The 15,751-nt window shown below is 42.5% G+C and overlaps 1 protein-coding gene across 2 annotated transcripts in view; it reads left to right on the forward strand.

The window, feature by feature from the left end:
- TMEM135 (transmembrane protein 135) overlaps window positions 1-15,751 on the forward strand; it is a 170,666-nt gene that overhangs the window by 68,697 nt on the left and 86,218 nt on the right. The window lies entirely within an intron of this gene.

Raw genomic sequence — 15,751 nt, forward strand, 5'->3', positions numbered from 1 at the left:
TGAAGCAGGTTGATGAGGGTTGATGGAAATATCTGAACAATGAAAGTAGAAGCATTCTTACGATCATCCTCTCTGCCATTAATTGGTAGTTCAAGGGGGTGAGTGTTATCCTTGTATAGATTATTTTAAAAAGACAAAATGGGCACCCTCTTAAGAACTTAAGGATAGGACTGCTTGATCAGGCCTCTCTGTCAGAACTGCCACCTCCTGCCTGCTCTTTGCAATCACTTCGGTACCAGTCTGCCATGAACACTGGATGAGTCGGTGAGAGTGGGAGCGCTTGGGGCAGTGGTGGGTTCTGGATCCTGTCACAACTGGTATGCTGCGACGGGGCTGGGTGTCCACCACATGCACGCGTGCATGCACACCCACCACCCGCAACAGTCCAGCAGTTCGGCGGAGCGTCACGCAGGCACCGTACGCTCCATGCACATGCGCAAATGGCCTGGTTGGGTCAAATATAGATAAGGGCGGGCGGGCAGGTGGGCCCTCTGAAGCACCGTACTGGAACAGTACCTGGTGCTCCCAGCAGGCACCAGTACGCCCGTACTGGTGCGTACCGGCCATAACCCACCACTGGCTTGGGGGCACTTGCGGGGCAGAGGAAATGTTAAGTAAGTGAAAGTACCTATCCGAGACGGTGTTTCGAGGTTGCTCCACGATGAGAAGAATGTTGCTGCGAGCCAGCCTACAATCAGAGTGGCCATTTCTAAAGCATCTTCTTTGAAATTGATGCGGGGGACGAGGACAGACAACACCAGCAATGGGAAGTGCCTTTCGCTTGGCGTTTTGCCACGCAAATTTCAGTTCTGGCTTTGCACTACTGTATTTCACTTGGCTTCCTGTAAATCATATATTTCTCAACCCAACAGTGCTAAAGATTGTTTTTTTTACTTAGAAGCCTAAGTTGGGGCAAGCCTGGCGCTTTCTGAACCCAATAAATATTTTTCTGGTTGCTCATAAGTCAGAGAGATATAGATATATTCCTCTCCTGCCATTGTTTCTGCAGCAAACATTTGGAGGCATATTATCCCCCCTCCTCAAGATAAATATGGAAATTTCAAAAGTAATAGCCCTTGATTCGCTAGTTCTGTGTGGATTTAGTCATTCCCTTTTTCATCTATCTCTAACACACGCACACACACAATCACACACCAAGTGCACACAGTCTTGTATTAACATTGCCAGTGGGAGAGGATTAAACCCACTTAAAATGATCGTTCCTCCCGATACGTTAAAGCGGTCGTTTGAGTGCATACTAAATAAAGAACAGCAAGGCTGATCTTGAAGTAATAACCGATCTTCACTTTGCGCTACAATGAGCCGAATTTGGAAGAAAATAGCACTCAAACCAAGCGAGTCCGTAAGGGCTCTTCAAACCTGGGCACGTTTCCAGCATCAGATGGATGTGTGGAGTTTTATAACACCGCACATTTTCTTTCCCTTGTGTTCCTTCTCTCATCTTTTCCGTACGCTGGGATAATCCAGTTTCTTCGTCTCCCTGGCTGTATTTCTTTTAGCAAGCTTTCCCTATAAGGAGTCATCTTTTACACCTAATGCGGGGTTGTTTGCTCCTTTCTGCATGGATTATGGGATTATTGACAAGGTTTTGGCACGGGGTGTGGAAAGGGGGCTGCCAAGCGTCATTCATCTAAGCCAGGCAGATAATTCTTGGAATGGCAATCCTGTTCAACAACATCTACTGGAGAATGAAAAATTACTTCAGGACATGTTACAGCCCTGGAGTTGACGGATCTCCAAGAAGTCTAATCACACCAGGGGAGATAATGAAATTTAAGAATATAATTGACCTCATGGCTCAGCGCATTTCTCCCCTCTTCCCTACTAAAGTATTTTCACTGGGAATCCATTTGTTCTAGTGGTTTAGACAGCAGGCTAGAAACCAGGAGACGGTGAGTTCTGGTCCTTCCTTTGTCATTAAAGCCGGTTGAGGGACTTTGGACCAATCACTCCCTCTCTTAGCTCAACCCACCTCAAAGGGTGATTGTTGTACGGAAAATAGAAGGAGGAAGGAGTATTCGTTATTTTTTTCCCACCGCTTTGAGTTCTTTATAAAAATAATAATAATAAAGGCCGGATTTAAAAAAATAACTTTTTAAAAAAGGCTCCCTTCTGGAAAATATTTGTAGATTCTGAGGTCACTTGTTTTTTTTTCCCCTCTGGCTGTTAGAGATCTCAATGGAATCTGGTTGGTTTTCTGATGGTTTTGTCAGTCTTCAAGAAAACCTAAGAGCCCAGCCTCATCCAAAAGGTAGAGGAGGCAACCAGAGCCGTGATGGCGAAACTATGGCGTGCGTGCCAGAGGTGGCATGCTAGCGCTCTCTCTGTGGGCATGCGAGCCGTCGCCCCAGTTCAGCTCTGATGCGCGCGTGCCTATCGCCAGCCAGCTGGACTTTGGATCTCTGCTGAACATGCACGGTGGGCGGGGCATGTGCGTTGGGCTGCGTGCACATGCATGGGAGGAGGGTCCCATGCGGGGGTGCGTGCATGCGTGCATGTGTGGGGGCACATATGTGGGGCACATGCACATTGCATTTTGGGGGTTCGGGTGCTCTTTGGGCACGGTGCGGAAAAGGTAGCCATCACTGAACTTGTGGCTCAGCTCTACTGGACTTAATTCTTACTAACATTTTCCTTCAGGGCAGTGTGACTGTCTTTTTTCATGCTCCAGTTTTCTTCTTTTTTTAAAAAAAAAAAGCTTTTTCACTTCCTTTTTGATGGTCATCAAGGGAATGTGAAAGAGAAAAGAATATAAATTGGTGTTTGTCATCAAGAAGGATGGGTTCATCTCATAAGTGATCTTTTACATGGGACGCAAGAAAGCTGGACATAATTCTGCAGACGACACTTCAGGGATTCTATTTTGGCGGACAAAGGCTATTGTGTTTCCTGTCCCAAATGGTAAAAATTTCAGGGGGGGAAATTAAAAAGGGACAGGAACCATATGGCTTACAGTACTTGTTGCTAAGTGAAGGTTCCCTTATTTATTTATAAGAGCAGCCATAAGCTTTCTTGATCTCCCGAAGGCCCCGAAGTAACAAATCCTGACATACTAGGTATCTTTCTTCCTTCCTTCCTTCCTTCCTTCCTTCCTTTCTTCCTTCCTTCCTTCCTTTCCCTCTCCCCCCTCCTTTTTTCTTTCTCTCTCCTCTCTTTCTGTCTGTCTCTTAATTTCTCTTTCTTTCTTTCTTTCTTTCTTCCTTTCTTTGTTTCTTTCTTTCTCTTTCTCTTTCTCTTTCTCTTTCTTTCTGTCTCTGTCTTTTTTTCTTTCTTTCTGTCTCTCTTTTTCTCTTTTTAATTTCTGTCTCTCTGTCTCTTTCTGTCTCTCTTTCTGTCTCTCTGTCTTTCTTTCTTTCTTTCTTTCTTTCTTTCTTTCTTTCTTTCTTTCTTTCTTTCTTTCTTTCTTTCTTTCTTTCTTTCTTTCTTTCCTGCAAGAAGGTCAGTGTATTTGCTATAAATGGATAGGTGTTTCTGTTAAACAATAACAACCTCAATAGTTTTCCAGTTCATTGGCTAGAAAAGGAGCAGGGCAAAACTGGAAGGTATAAGGTATCCCTAAGAAGAGTGCAAGTTGACCGTTGATGGAGGGAGTGGTACTTTGTTGCTGGGGTAAGCAAAAGTCTGTTTTCCCAAACACTGAAGTTGACTTCTAGAATCTTCCCATTATCTTCTCGAAGGGGACACCACTCTCTGTTTTCTAGAATCAGCACCCAATTCTGTCTTGTGTTAGCATGGTGGGCTCACAACACATCTTAAAATGCCACCGTCTTCAGCCTGCGTGGAGCGGAGATGAGTCTGGTTTATATCTTGGCTACAGCTGATGCCGTGTTTCCCTTGCTGCCTATCTCTGTTGTTAATGAAAACTCTTAATAGCTTTGGCACTGGTACCCGGATCAGATTGCTTGGGGCACTGGGAGGTGGCCAGAGTTGATGCTTTATTTCAGCAGCTATTTTGTGACTGAGTTTCTGCCAAATCCTAGAACAGGTATCTGTGCTTTGGGACTCTGTAACGTCCCCTACAAAGGCATTAACTCATCTCACAGGCAGACTGATTAAAAAAAAAAGGCCTCACCTGGTCAGTCACCCCGATTCTCGCATAATTCTCCTGGGTTCAAACCTAACATACAGCTTGAACTTTCTTCTTCTTCTTCTCTGTTTCCAAAATGTCCTTCGGCAGATTTATTGGTCAGCAAGAGAAGCAAGTTCAGATAATTGCAAGGGCACCCTACTTTAATGGTTATCTTGCAGTAACAATTAAAGGTTTCAACTTTTGAACTGGCAGTACCTGAGCAAGAGAAAATTATGCATTTTCTCCTGATGAAAAAAAACAGGGGGGGCACGATGGCTCAGCAATTAAAGATGCTGAGTTGGAAAGCTGACAGTCGGGGTTCGAGACCCAAGCAGTGTGCGATGGGTTGCGTTCCCATTCCTTGCTCCTGCCCACTTAGCAGTTCGAAAGCATGCAAATGCGAGTAGATAAATAGGTACCACTTCTGTAAGGAAGGTAACAGTGTTACATGCACCTTTGATATATAGCCATTCTGGCCACATAAGTGTGGAAAATGTCTTTGGACAATGCTGATTCCTTCAGCCAAGAAATGGAGATAAACACTGTGCCCTAGATTCAGACACAATTGGATGGGGGAAATCTTTACCTTTTACCTGATGAAAACAGAGGATCAGACTTAGAAGTACATGGGGAAACTTGGAAACATAAATAAACCTTCAGGGTAGAAGTACCTCAATTCCTTATCTAAATGTCTCCTCATATAATAAATTCAGATATTAACATGCATCTTCTAAGAACGTTATTCTGCCTGACAGATTCTCCCAGGAAAAGGACCACGTAGTTTTGAAAATCTTTCCAAGCCAGAATCTTCTTTGTTGTTAGTTGTGAAGTTGTGTCCAACTCATCATGATGACCCCAAGGACAACATTCCTCCAGGCCTTCCTGTCCTCTATCATCCTCTGAAGTCCATTTAAGCTCATGCCGACTGTTTCGGTGACCCCATCCAGCCACCTCATTCTCAGTCGTCCCCTTCTTCTTTTGCCCTTAATCTTTCCCAGTATTAGGCTCTTCTCCAGGGAGTCCTACCTTCTCATTAGATGGCCAAAGTACTTGAGTTTCCTCTTCAGGATCTGGCCTTCTAAAGAGAAGTCAGGTTGATCTCCTCTAGGACTGACCGGTTGGATGGCCTTGCAGTCCAAGGGACTCGCAGGAGTCTTCTCCAGCACCAGAGTTCAAAGGCCTCCATTCTTTGGCGCTCAGCCTTTCTTATGGTCCAACCTTCACAGCCATCCATTGCAACTGGGAAAACCATAGCCTTGACTATGCACACTTTTGTTGGCAGGGTGATGTCTCTGCTTTTTAGTATGCTTAGAATCTAACAACCCTATTTACTATGTTTAGAATCTTAACAACCCTATTTGAAAGTTGCAGATGGGAATGATGTATGTCATTCTTTTAACACTTTTAAAACCTCACCACCAATTAATGCCATTTTGTATTGAGCGGAGTTGAAGAAGACATCGAAATCTAAAAGTGCTTAAACTGCAGCACATTTTTTTTCAAACCGTTTTGGGTATCAATATATTCCTTTTTCTGTCTCTTCTCTTCAAAAACCGGGAGAGGAATGTGAAGAAGGATTCATGCAGTTTAAACGGAGCTGTGGCAAACTAGGTACATGCTGATGATGTACCCTCAGAGAAAAAAAGAATTTTTTTAGTCATGTGAGTTGACAGCGTTAGAATCCCAAATGGGAACAAATCACAGTGCGCATTTCAGTTGTGCGATTGAAAATGAGAAGATTGCCACTATTGTGAAAGGGATATAGGACTGTATTTGAGTATGTGTAGAAGAGAGTGAAGAATTAAAAACTGTGTATAATTCATTTCCAGTTTAGAGGGAAGAAAATAAGAATCAAATACCGAAACTGTTACTACTTCTGAAATGTCTATGGTGTTGTCCTTAATTCCAGTCTTAATGCATTTTAAGTCATGGATAGAGATAGTAAAATTAAAAACACTCATAAATTAAGTCATGCTTTATAGAGACCACTTCCTAGAAATAAATATACATGTCACCCCATCCCATCCTAAGAAGCTAACCAGATAATCTTGGGCAAATGACTGTGTTAAATTCATTTAGTGCATTTTAAATTCAACTCTTACTTCAAAGGGTTAGTGTAGATTTAAAAGGTCTGCATTCCATGGTCAAAAGGTTGAACATAAATGTAAAAAAAATGCCTAGGATTTTGGTGCATATAAATGAAAATATGAGTTTCTTTTTATGTGATGCATGATATTAAAAGGATAATGATGATGCATTACTTTTAAACAAGTTGTGCATTCTTTTGGGAAGGAGGTGATTCTTGATAGTGTTGAATTATTATAATGTTTCTTATTTTTAATTTTTGAATTGTACTTGAGAAAGCATACTGTGCTTGAGAAAAAACTCTTTCTGTTTTGTCCGAAGCAGATAATGAAAGTATCTTAAAAGCTGATTCTAATTTAAACTTTTCAAGTATCTTACTCTCTTTCTCTCTCTCTTTCACCTCCCTCCCTCCTTCCTTCCCTCTTTCTTTTTCTTTCTTTTTTCTTTTCCTCCCTCCCTCCCTCCCTCCTTTCTTTCTTTCTTTCTTTCTTTCTTTCCCACTCTTCCTCCCCCCTCAATCTCTCTCTTTTTCTTCTTCTTTTTCTTTCTCTCTCTCTAGCTTCAGGACATGGCAGGCCCTAGTTACAGGCATATTACAGAGTTAAATGGTGATGTGATCCTAGATATCCGATCTCTTCACCCTTCTCCTTCACATCACAAAGATACCATTATTTCCGTGGGTTCAAAAGTTCTGTTCTCACGGGTAGCTCATCATCTCTAATTTCATTGCTGTTGTCTGACTACTTTGTTGTGATAATTTGTGGAGAAGATAACAATTTTCATTATGCATTTACTTTTTCTTTATCCTGCAATTTTTTAATGGTTATATTAACAATCTATTGCCTAAGAATTGATAAATCTTTTTTTTAAAAAAAAGAGAAATGGGGTAGTTTAGGAACACAACCTTATGAGGTACAATATTTTTTTCTCCTTTCAAAGTAGAACATTCACGGAAAGCTAAGCACTATAAAGAATGCTTGATCAGACTATGAAAATAATAATACTTTCACAGACATCAGTAATACTGTTAATGTTCTTGAAAGTGCTGTGCTCTTTTAATTCTAAAATTTTGTTTGTTCTTACAGCGTTAAAATTGCAAATCTAAAACGATTCAAGCGTATAGTGTAAAATCCCTTTTAATTGCAAATATTTTCACTGCTGGGTACTATTGTAAATTTTGGATTTTCTTGGCATAATCACTTAGGTACCTAATTGGGTCAAACTGCCACTCAATGGCTAGATTTATTGTTGGAGCATAACTGCAAACCTTTAATAGAAATAGAACAGCAGAGTTGGAAGGGACCTTGGAGGTCTTCTAGTTCAGGGGTCTCCAACCTTGGCAACTTTAAGCCTAGAGGACTTCAACTTCTAGAATTCCCCAGCCAGCTGGGAATGGAGAGTTGAAGTCCTCCAGGCTTAAAGTTGCCAAGGTTGGAGACCTGTGTTCTAGCCCACCCCCTGCTTAGGCAGGAAACCCTACACCACTTCAGACAAATGGTTATCCAACATCTTCTTAAAAACTTCCAGTGTTGGGGCTTTCACAACTTCTGGAGGCAAGCTGTTCCACTGACTAATTGTTCTAACTGTCAGGAATTTTCTCCTTAGTTCTAAGTTGCTTCTCTCCTTGATTAGTTTCCACCCATTGCTTCTTGTCCTGCCCTCAGGTGCTTTGGAGAGTAGCTTGACTCCCTGTTCTTTGTGGCAACCCCTGAGATATTGGAAGACTGCTATCATGTCTCCCCTAGTCCTTCTTTCTATTAAACTAGACCTACCCAGTTCCTGCAACCGTTCTTTGTATATTTTATCCTCCAGTCGCCTAATCATCTTTGTCGCTCTTCTCTGTACTCTTTCTAGAGTCTCCACATCTTTTTTTTTACATCGTGGCAACCAAAAAGGTGTAGATTAGACAGAAAAAAACCCCTAGGAATATTATTTTTCAAGATTAATGTCTTCTCCCATGTGAATTGAAAACCGCCATGAAGGGTTGAAGAAGCTATCTCCGCAGGGTAATAAAACAGCCTTAGTGAATATTTAAATATACTTACCTAGTCTCTAGCTTCTATTTTTCCATCAGGCTGGCCTGCCTCAAGATATACAGTTGTGTTATGGGCCTACCACAGAGCACAGAGTACTACACTTACTACAAACACAACAAGCTACAACAGTAGCTTCAAGCACCACAGTGGCTTGAAGTAAGGAAGCAATTGAATTCCATAAACCACCTACGTTGGCATTTCATTTTGAAATAGCACAGGTAATTAGTACCGATTAAGATTATTTGTATTTTTTATAAGCCAGCTGAAAGGCTTTCTCTTCTCAGCCCTTCCTATTGCAGCATCTACCTGTTGGCCTTCTGGGGTAAACCCGATAGGAATTACAAAGAGATGAGCTAATTCTACTTTATTGCAAAGCTACATTGACAGAATTTGCAAACATGAAAAGTAGAGGTAGCCCTCCTCTTACAATCACAACGGAGCCTGGAATTCCCCCCCCCCCTTTCTTCCATTTCCTTTATGCCGAAGAAACTAGGAAAAGTTCCTTCCGAGCCTCTTGCTACACCCATTATCCAGCTGGCGACTATGCTGTCTCTTATCTATCCATTCCCTTGGCAACACCTCTTGGCTAATCTTTCCCACTCTGTGTGCTCCTTGCGACTCTCTCTCTCATTTCTGAATATACAGGTAATCCTCGAGTTACAACCACATTTTCTGTTGTTAAATGACAAATTTGTTAGCAGTGACTCTTACCCAGTTTTATGACTTCCGTTGCCACATTTGCTAAGCGAATCACTGCGGTTGTTAAATTGGTAACATGGTTGTTAAGTGAATCTGGCTTCCCCATTGACTTTGCTTGTCAGCAAATCGCAAAAGGGGATCCCATGACCCCGAGACGCTGCAACGGTCATAAATATGAAGCAGTTGCCGAGCCTCTGGATTTTGATCACATGATCATAGGGGTGCTACAAAGGTCCTAACTCTGAAAAACGGTCATAAGTAACCTTTTTTTCAGTGCCTTTGAATGGTCACTAAGCGAACTGTTGAAAACGGAGGACTATCTGTGTTGTCTCTGTGTTCTATGATTTCTTTCTCTCTTTTTAAAGTATAACTCACATTTTGCTGATGGTATCCGGGTGTATCTTATCCTGGATGATGCAGCAAGAACTTCCTTCTTCTATTGCCTTGCTGGGACTTTCAGTTGGACAGCTTCCCATCCTCTTAAATCTGGAGAAGACTAAACTTTTTATTTATCTACTTGAGTTGAAGGGACGCAGTGGCTCAGTGGCTAAGACACTGGGCTTATCGATCAGAAAGGTCGGCAGTTCGGCGGTTCAAATCCCTAGCGCCACATAACAGAGTGAGCTCCCATTACTGGTCCCAGCTTCTGCCAACCTAGCAGTTCGAAAGCATGTAAAAATGCAAGTAGAAAAATAGGAACCACCTTTGGTGGGAAGGTAACAGCGTTCCATGCACCTTCGGCGTTTAGTTATGCCAGCCACATGACCACGGAGACGTCTTTGGACAGTGCTGGCTCTTCGGCTTTGAAACGGAGATGAGCACCGCCCCCTAGAGTCGGGAACGACTAGCACATATGTGTGAGGGTTCACCTTTACCTTGCCTGATTTGACCTCCCTTTTCATCTTTCTTTGTTTTGAAGACAGCTTCTTGCCTATTTTGTTGGTGGCATGAACTCTCGGAGAAATATTACACAAAGGTTTTCATTGATAGCATTGGAAGAACGGTTGATCGTTTTTCATTGTTGAGGCAAGTAGTTCAAACTTCTGTGATGTTTTCATCCAAGTCAATAATAAGAAAACGACACAAGGCTGGGACCCTTGCTCTTGTTTGATGAAGAACTGTTGTCGAGCATTCTTCAAATACTTTTTCCAAGCCAGCTATGATCTTTCTAATCGATGACCGTTCTTTATAGGCCTAATTAGCTTGCTCATCAGAATGCCATTCGAATACCACTTTATACTCATGACTGCAAAAATGTTGTAGACTGGAAATCCTTTTGAGGAGCTCATTTCAAACCCTCTTCTCTATGTTTTTTTGACAACTTGCTGGAGCAGCCTGCGTGGTTTGCATTCCACCTGTCCAATAAAGCCAAGAAATAATGAGACGTTAATTGGCAGATGTGGAGTTACAAGTCTGTGTTGGTTCTGAGAATGGAAACTCTTGGCTTTTCCTTCCTTCAGGAAAAGCTGCTGAAAGTATTTCTTTGGGATGTGAATTAATTCATCATTGGATCTATGTGCTGGGAAATGCGGTGACCCCAAACACTGAAGTTGGAAGTAAATATATCTGAATGCTCTAGGGATTTAAGCTTGCAACAAACTTGGTCATCTGCAAGTACTCAGCAGATTTGTATGTCAACATTTGGTTCTCCCCCCACCTCCCAAAAATAAAACAAAATAAATAAAACCCGTGTCCACTCTCAGAGCATTAAAATAGTATTAAAGACTCTCATAAAGAATCAGATATAGAATGGAATTATTTATTGGCCAATTGTGATTGGACACAGAAGGAATTTGTCTTCGGTGCATAAGCTCTCAGTGTACATAAAAGAATACATTCATCAAGAATCATAAGGTAATAACACTTAATGATAGTGATAGGGTACAAATTAGCAATCAAATCGTACTAGGAAACAATCAATATAAATCGTAAGGATACAAGCAACAAAGTCATGCAGTCATAAGTGGGAGGAGATGGGTGATAGGAACGATGAGAAGATTAATAGTAATAGTGATGCAGACTTAGTAAATAGTTTGACACTATTGAGGGAATTATTTGTTTAGCAGAGTGATGGCGTTCGGGAAAAAGCTGTCTTTGTGTCTAATTGTTCTGGTGTGCAGTGCCCTATAGCAGTGGTCCCCAACCCCTGGTCCGCGGAGTACCTGGCACCGGGCCGCGCAGCGGCCGGGGGCCATGATCCCTGCAGCTGGGCGCCGTGGCTCTCCTGCTGCGCCAGCCGCTCCTCTTCCAGCCGCTCGCCCAGCGCGCAAAGCTCCCGGCAGCGGCGCCACAGCTCCTCGAGGCGCCGGCGGCTCTCCTGGTTCTGCGCGCGCAGCTTGCGCAGGTCCTCTTGGCCCAGGCGGCCCCCTTCCAGCTCCTGCATCGCCCGCAACTCGGCCTCGTATCGCTCCAGGCTCTGCGCGCAGCTCCAGCTCACCACCAGCGCGTAGTCGGAGGCCAGCTGCCGCTTCTCGGAGCGCCCGGCCCGGAGGACGCGCGGGGCAGACAGCAGCGCGGCTGGCCGCTGCTTGCGCGCTTCCTGCAGCCCTTCGTGCTCGGCCAGGAGCTGCTCCAGCAGCGCCTCCAGAGCGGCGCAGTCGGCCCACAGCCCCTCCAGCTGCTGCCGCCGCCGGGCCAGCTCGGGCTCCAGGCGGCGGAGACGCAGCTCTCCAAGTTGCGCGCTCAGCCTCTCCAAGCTCTCCAACTCGTGGCGCAGCGCGTCCCACTCCAGCTCGCCTTGAGGTGATCTCAAAAAATAAGCTAGGTTGGATATGACTGTGATAAGATTTCCAGATGTTGACTTGGCTCAAGTCACCGGTTCCTTTTTCTTGCTGAATGAAAACTCCTGCATCATGGTTGTATGTAGGATGTATTTAGAAAAATTCAAGATGGGAACCATCTTGGTTTTTATGTGATGCAAATAAAAGAATAAATAGGCTTTTAATTTCATAGTCATGGCTATTACCTTGACATTTTCGATGTCACTCTGACACCCTTGTCCCAGATAATTTGGTGAATGGACAGAGAGGCTACCAGCTAGTAGTAGGCTGGCTTGAATGCACTTACTAAGAAAGGATTCACAGTGAATTCAATGAATAACATTTTTGGGTGATCATCAATCTGATGGGAGCTATATATCTATTGCAGCATTTACCTGCAAATTTAAAGGAAGTCCAGAAAGCGATTGCAATCTATTTGGCATATATTTACAAATACATATTGAAAATAATGCAACATTTAACATTTTCTGATCATGGTGCTGTCATTGGTGTACTATCCTGGTAATTAAAAATGGTGTCTGTAGAAGAATAAAAATGTGGTTGTGTGTTAACAAAAGAATAGAAACTATAAGCATATAATCTTCCATTCAAATAGTTAGAAATTAACTAGAAATAGTTAGTCCAGTTTACAAGCAACAGCCTGACGGTAGATCAGTTTACTGAAATATGGATTACTTAAAGGGGTACTCCGGGCTGGGAGTTTTTTTACACCCCCACCCCCACCCCTGCGCGCGCTCAGCGGGCCACGGTAAAATTATCACAGGCTGACTGGTCCGCGGCGATAAAAAGGTTGGGGACCACTGCCCTATAGCATCACTTTGAGGGTAGGAGTTGATACAATTTATGTCCAGGGTGTGAGGGGTCTGTAGTTATTTTCACAGCCCTCTTTTTGACTTGTGCAGTGTACAGGTCCTCAATTGAAGGCAGGTTGATAGCCGGTGGGAGTCCTCCGGGATTGGGCGGCCTATAAATCAAATAAATGAAATAAATGAAATGAATTATCTTTTTCTGCAGTTCTAATTATCCTCTGAAGTCTTGTGTCTGTCTTGTTGGATAATATTGTTGTAATTGTGCTCAGTATTGTCTACACAGGGAAGGCAACCTGGTACCTACTGCTTTAAAAAACCCTTGATTGTCTCTCTTAAGTGGGGCTAACAGGAATGAAGTCTAAAACATCTCTAGACACACCAATTACATTCGTGTCAGGCTTCCAAGTAGCACACCCATCGCAGTCAAAACTCCAAGGCGTGCATATTCCTCAAAGTGTATATATTTATTAGGCATGTCACATTGGCACATCTGGGGAAACCCGAACACTAAACACCCCTTGGGTTTCTCCCTAATTAAAAGTAGGGTTTTCCTTTCCCTGCTATGTAGTCCATCACATGGTCCAATCAGGTCACAGTCCAAGTTGGTCCCAGATCCCACCTCCTCGCACCCTGGTGGGAAAGTCTTTGGTTCTCAGAGGGAAGAATTTTATGACAGCTACAACCCCCCCCCCCCCGGCTATCTCTACCTCCCCCCTCCTGTTCCCACCAGTCGACTCATCTCCGCTATGGCAGCCCCGAAGGTGCCAGGGAGAAAATGGCTTCAGGGTTGACACTATAGTTAGTCAACAATGGATAGCCAATTTGGTGTAATGGTTAAATGCGCCTGGCTTGAAACTGGGAGATCATGATTTCTAGTCCTGCCCTGAACCTGAAGCCAGCTGAGTGACTTTGGGCACCTCCTAGTAGAAGATGTTAATTGCAAACCATTCTCAAACCATATCCAAGAATATTCCAAGGATTTGCTCAGGCAATTGCCAGGAATGACTCAAATTCACCCCCTCCCCAAATTAACAATGGTTGGTAGAAACCTCCTCAAGATTTAAGACCTGCAAACTTTTGATGGTAATCATATTTGGTATTATTGAACGATGGACTTTTTTCTTGCAAAATGTTCCGACCTAGGCTTCCTCAGCAGCACAAAGCTGAGTCCTCGTCTCGATAAACCACTTTTATTTAATTTACAGTGAATTCCTCTCCAACAAAGTCCGGGCCCCGCAGCCTTTCAAGATATTTTACAATTACTGACCTTTATCAGGCTTGGAGAATGGCCAGGCCAATATTCTTCAGACGCTGCAATACTTGGCAAGAATTCAGGAATGAACTAATTGTCTTTCGCTCCTCTTTTATTCCCTATGGGAGGGGCCATTCACTGTTCACCTGTGGCCTTACTCCCAAGTCGACCCTTGTTCCTTAGCTGTTCCCTTCGTCTGGCAACTCTGTCCATGCGCACACCGGGAACAGGCTCCAGCTGTTTGTCTGCATTACTGATGGCTGACTCTGAAGGCAGCTGATAACTGTCATACGGCCCTAGTCCTATCTCTGCCTTTGACGCAGAGCCTCAGCAGAGCCTTCCCCAGACTCCAGGAGTGGCCCATGTTCCTCTCCAACCTCCTCACCCTCTGAGCCAGCTCCGTTGGCGGGCCACAACAGCAAATGTATCCTTTTGATATATTTGCATACCATTAGCCACCTGCCCCTTTGTAGGGAGTGATGAAAATGATCTTGGCAGAAATATGGAAAAGTGGTTAAAGCATATTTTTTTTATAATCCAGAACTTTCCGGATAACGTTAGGAAGCGACTCAAACAGAGTTGTACGCACATCGTTCTATACTGCCGAAGGTCACTGAATTCTGGCCTAAATTTTATTCTTGCTATATCGAAATTAAACCATTGGTGTTTCTCCCTGGAAACTATGACAACACCATTCCACATTGCAGTGATTAGCTTATTTCTGTAGAAAATAAATATACGTTAAGAAAACAGCAAGAAATGTCGATTGTGGTATATTTGGTAAGATCATTAAATAGCTTTGTTCTTTAATTCATGTACGTTGGGGGCTAAACTGAAATGCAGGTTCTCTTCCTTTTAACTTCAAGGAATACATCTGTTATAGTAATTTACACAACCATATGGCATTAATTAGCATCCTATAAAGCAACTCTATTTATTGCAACAGGTCTGCCTTTCAAATCTTTACGAATGAAAGAAACGTAACTATTAGCCTCCTTATGTTCAAGCTATTGTAATGGGAATCATTCCGTGCTTGCTACCAGTTTTTCATTCTCCAATCTCTTTCTTTTTAAATACGCTGGACTTTTGTCACACCACCCTTTGGCCAGTAAAGCTGGGTATTTTGGTTCAAAGCATCTGGAAGGGTCGACTTGGGGAAAATAAATTTTTTAAAATGCTGCAAAAGGAAAGTAAATACTATTAAAGCAAAGATACCAACAGTAGGCAGAGAGAGGATAAAAATAGCCCGCTCATCAATGGAGCCATCGAAACATATCTCTGGTTCCCTTGGAGCCCCAAATCTGATAACATAACCAGGTTTTGAAGCCTTCAGGACTATCAACATTGACTTGGTTTTACTAGTAATAGATCTGAATGCAGATTGCACTTTGCTTAAACATCCCCTCCTACCCACCTCCCACCCACCCCAATCACCATCAAGATTTTTTTTTTTCTGCCAAAAATATTTACCTCAAATCAGTAATAAATGAAATGGGTAAGTTTTCAGGCTGAAGAATTGGAAGCAAGAGGAAAAAGATGGGGAAAATCTACCAATTTAGCCACTTGTGCTTAAATGATTAAGCTCTTAAAACCTCCAACATTTCTTTTAAAGGCCCACATACATGGAAATATTCAGAGAAGTAAAGGCAAGGCAAAGGCAACTAATTTCTTAATAATATCTATCTATCTATCTATCTATCTATCTATCTATCTATCTATCTATCATCTATCTATCATCTATCATTATATAATTAGATAATTAGATAATATACATATTATATATATATATATATATATGTGTATATATATATATATATATATATATATATATATATATATATATATGTATATGTATATGTATATAATGTATATAATTATATCTAATTATACGTCTATAATTATCTATCAATCTATCTATCATCTCTATCATCTCTATCACTATCATCTATATAATATATAGGATGCAGTGGCTCAGTGGCTAAGATGTTGAGCTTGTCGAT

This window comes from Thamnophis elegans, chromosome 6, assembly GCF_009769535.1.
Source record: "Thamnophis elegans isolate rThaEle1 chromosome 6, rThaEle1.pri, whole genome shotgun sequence".
NCBI classification, from domain to species: domain Eukaryota; kingdom Metazoa; phylum Chordata; class Lepidosauria; order Squamata; family Colubridae; genus Thamnophis; species Thamnophis elegans.